The 4551-nt window shown below is 42.9% G+C and overlaps 1 pseudogene; it reads left to right on the top strand.

The window, feature by feature from the left end:
• The first annotated feature begins 669 nt into the window (after nucleotides 1–669).
• Nucleotides 670–787, top strand: LOC126413429 (5S ribosomal RNA; annotated as a pseudogene).
• The last annotated feature ends 3764 nt before the right edge of the window (nucleotides 788–4551 follow it).

Raw genomic sequence — 4551 nt, 5'->3', positions numbered from 1 at the left:
TACCTGTGCTGTGGTAGCCGTACCCGCCAGTGCTGCCCTTACAATGCAACGATCCTGGTTGACGTCTGTGCTGCGTGGACGTCCAGAACCTCGTCTACGGGTGTGAGAATGTTCACGTGATCACTGACAGCAGCATCGTTGCACAACAGACGCAGTACGCCCAACCTGTGTGGCAGTTCTCCGAAAGGACCATCCCGTCGCTCGGGAGGTCACAGTTTGACCCCTTCCAACTCGCTCATTTGGCTTAGGAAGCACATGGCATGGTTGCCTGCTTGATTGACACGTTTGCACCACACTGCCTTCTGGTTGTGAGCATTTCCTGTTAAAAGGTAGACACAGATGGCATGCTGGTAGGTATGCCACTACGATATCTATTGGCGGAAGTTTTTGAAACCATTCTTAATATATTTACCATGAGCCTGTGCCATATGCCATCATCAGATCAAACTCGACGCCATCTTACTGAGTGTACTATTTTTTTCTTTTCTGGCAGTGCGTATATGTGGATCCCCTGTACGGAATGTTTGTCAACTGCATGCTACCCATGTTGCACTGAATCTGGCATGACGGTCGAGTAAAAAGCTGAAGTATGTTATTATTTGTGTACTCTATCTTACGCCACAGAGTTGTTGTTTTCACTGTTTTATCTCACCTCTATTATAAAGTCAGGGCAACGGCCTTGCTGCAGTGGATACACCGGTTCTAGTCAGATCACCGAAGTTAAGCGCTGTCGGGCGTGGCCGGTACTTGGATGGGTGACCATCCGGGCTGCCATGTGTTGTTGCCATTTTTCGGGGTGCACTCAGCCTCGTGATGTCAATTGAGGAGCTACTCGACCGAATAGTAGCGGCTCCGGTCAAAGAAAACCATCGTAACGACTGGGAGAGCAGTGTGCTGCCAACACGGCTGTCGGATATTCCCGATGGGCCACTTGTGGCCTGAAGACTGAGTGTGTGGTAGTGTAGTGTAGTTATAAAGTCAGTGGACGAAAACCTTTTCCTAATATGCTGGTCATCTTTGGTGTTATTCCTGATGCCGCAGCATTGTGAGTCATCGTGTCAGCAAGGAATGCCTTCGGTTGAAAAGTGACTATACTAATTTCAAGAATTACGATTAACTAATTGTCTTGTATCAATTATTATTGTCCTCTAAAGCAACAAACAAATTTAAAACTGTTTTGAATATGCGCAGTAAAGGTGATCTACCTACTCTGAAAAGTTGACAGCATTAGCGCGAAACAACGCTTTGATCTCGCTCGAACGTCATTTCACGACTGTCAGCAGAGGTGGATTTTTTATTGAACAGTAAATGATTGACATACGAGTAATAATTACCTGGAAATTGAGAGTCCATTGATTGACATGCCGCTTTGCGGCTCTAATAATAATTATTTTAGACTTAAAACGTTGATCGAATAAGATTCACAGAATTACATCTATTGTGTACCATAATTATCCATTTCCATAAGAAAAAATGAAAAATTGTAGCTGCGAGCGTAATATACACCACACGCTTTATGACGTATAAGTTATTTGTTAGTGACAGTTCCCGATAACCCATTCGCCACTGATAAATACTTAAGGTATTTCATATTGTTTCTGATTGTTACTAACTGCTTAAAACAAAATGCCCGTATCGTGATGACACACAAAACATTAACATCTCAAGCATTTCATTTATGTTTGTCCACTTCCTACGTCGGATTGTTTTCTTTCTCTTCTTCATCTTGTCGCATTGTGGCTTTCACGTAGCATCTTATTGTGCAGAGAACAGTGGTTCATATTTTTCTCTAGATTTTACGTTTCATTTTGTACTCTGCGCACAAACAATTTTCATCCAGTGGTACAGCAGGTGCAAGTTCCTGCAACTTGAAGTTTTTTACGTTCTTGAATTCTTCTTGCACTCACTGGAAGCCAGTGAGGTCAGCTCTGTGACCGACGTAACCGATGTCCTGCGCTCAGTATGGTTTCTACTGTGCCCCAAAACAATCTACTGCTGTCGAACAGTATTAAATACGAATTTCAATGCAGTAACTTGCTCTAATAACACGGGGACTAATTTTCAAGGCGTTCTAGTCAGACGTACGGTATAAAACACACAAAAAACTATTTATATTAACCTCACATCGACATACACTTACTGAAAACAACTGTGATGCCTCTACAGATGAAATTGGCGCGATTTTAACGTAACTGCGTGATCCAAGTGCAGAGGCACTGAACTGAACTGAAGTTTGATAATTTCTTTAGCCTGGAATTTGTAAATAGATTAATACTAACATTTATATGGATGATTTCGTAGTTTTTTCCAAGGTGCGATAGTGCAAGAGAGACGGAAGATAAATAAAGCAGTTGGTTCGGTACAGCACTACTTCCAGAAGATTTCAGTTCTGATGTACTGTAACTCGTCCCACTTTGTCCCCCACCGTAACTGAGCGGTCAGCGTCGAGCAGTGCCATGAGGGGGGGGGGGGCAGGGGGGTGAGTACTGCTAACGATTTTTCCTTGACGGCAGGACAGAAAAGGGGTCCATGCAGTCGTGTGATTCCAGCTGAGTGAGACGTAGCGGCAGCATGTCTGTAACCCGACAACGGCCGGGAGACTGGTTTGCTGACCCTACGCCCTTCCAAACAGCATCCAGATGACACGGCGGTCGGTCGAACCCAGTTTGTCCCTCGGTCACCAGAACCGTGTTGCTTTCGTTTCTCCTCCTATTTCGTTAATTTTCAATAACATGGTGGTGATGGTCATCTAGGTCAGTTTGTATGGGGGAGGACGAGTGCTAAAACAGCTCTGCTGGCAGAAAGTTGGCTATTAGGACCACTCAGGTAACTAATATGTAACAGATCTGTACAGCTCGCTCTGAAATGACTTGTAAAGCTATTGGTTCTTCCGTTAGGGTGAGGGGTGCCAAAAAATTTTTCTTTTTTGCAGGGAAAAAGTCTTCAAAAAGGACCCAACACTTTGAACAGGATCCAACGCTATCGTTCAGCCTCACTCTTGTCAGTTCTCTGGCTCAGCGAACACGCCGGCTTCTCAGTGTGGACCTCGATATAAGCGCCATCTTGGCTTGTAATGAGAGCATCTTGTACTAAGAGCATGTAATATAGAACCTGTAGTTGCCTTTCGTGAAGAATGGATTACCTTCACAGTCTAAGCGATCGTTAGATGAACCATGCGCCTCAATCACTCTGCAGCTACATGCCGACATGCTGTCGCCTACATGCTGGCTCAGGTGCCTTCAAGATCCGCTGTCGCTTCTCACAGTCAACAACTTTTCTGTCTTTCGTCTATACCCTTCAGAGTTTTCTTTTTCTAAATGTTACATCTTTTTGGAACTTCTTCTAGATCCTGTGAAGCCTTGTGATATGTAATGGTATATTCGTTTCTTCAGATTACAGTACAAGATATTTGTTTACTTACGTATATGTAAATCTTTTGCGCATACTTTGCTTCTTTTATACTATAGCGTCCTGAAAAGTAATGACTCCGAATTCCTTATGTGGAACCTATTAAACCTTTTAAAATAAAACGAACTATATTATCACTCTGTTTTTATTCTTTACGTGTACAAATATATTTCGCAACATAATCAGCCTGGCGACGAAAATATCTTTCCCAGTTTTTTGATACCGTCAGTGTGGAAGGATTACCCTTGTTAACAGAGCCAAAAACTCATCTCTACTTATTCCGCTTCATAATTATCAAAGTGAAGTCCTCGAAGGTGTCCTTTAAGTTTGCGAAACAGATGAAAATTGGATGGAGGCATTCGGACTGTATGGAAGATGATCGATGAGGGGTGAATCCAAGTCGTCGGATTGTTGCAAATGTCGCAGAGTTGGCGTGTGGCATTTATCATTCTGTAGGAGAGGGTGCTGCATCTCTGGGCGAACTCTTCAAATTCGATCTCTCAGTCTTCTGTGGTTAGAAACTCCATTACAGCACACTGTTTCTCACGCAGCGACATAGTTACACACCGCCAGGCTACAAGCTACGATTCGGACCCTCCAGCGCCAGAGCATTGCAACTTGCGTCAGCTTAGCTGGAAACTCGACCAAGTAATACGTGTGACTTATAACAACTCAACCGATATTGAAAACTGAATAAAACATCCGGAGGCAATGCTTTTCAGCCCACCCTCGTAGCATGAAATTTGGACTCATGCTGATGTCATAATTGTAGTACGTCGCTCAGAGTTCACCTATATCACCATGATTAGCTTTGACGAAGCACTATAACAGTTTAGTACCTGCTTCACTCTTGAAACAAATACTCGAGCACAGCGCTTTCCAAGCCACTCGTAGCCGCATCTTTCTCCTTGAGTTCAATTTTTTAGGACTTAGAAGAACTGTTGGTCAGATAAAGTAAATCCATAAACATATGTTTGAAAGAGCAGTGACTATATTACTTCACATTATCTGAAATTATCGTTCTGTAATACGTACCACATGTTAATTATCATTATTATTGTTCTTTTTGTTTAAGTCAGTAGTGATATAAATTCTGTTCCTGGTGTGTTAGTATAATAATAAGGCGTTATGAGCAGCTTTCTT

Source organism: Schistocerca serialis, chromosome 7, assembly GCF_023864345.2.
Source record: "Schistocerca serialis cubense isolate TAMUIC-IGC-003099 chromosome 7, iqSchSeri2.2, whole genome shotgun sequence".
Taxonomy (NCBI): Eukaryota; Metazoa; Arthropoda; class Insecta; order Orthoptera; family Acrididae; genus Schistocerca; species Schistocerca serialis.
Note: the sequence above shows the minus strand (reverse complement) of the source record. Positions and strands in the feature narration are given on the sequence as shown.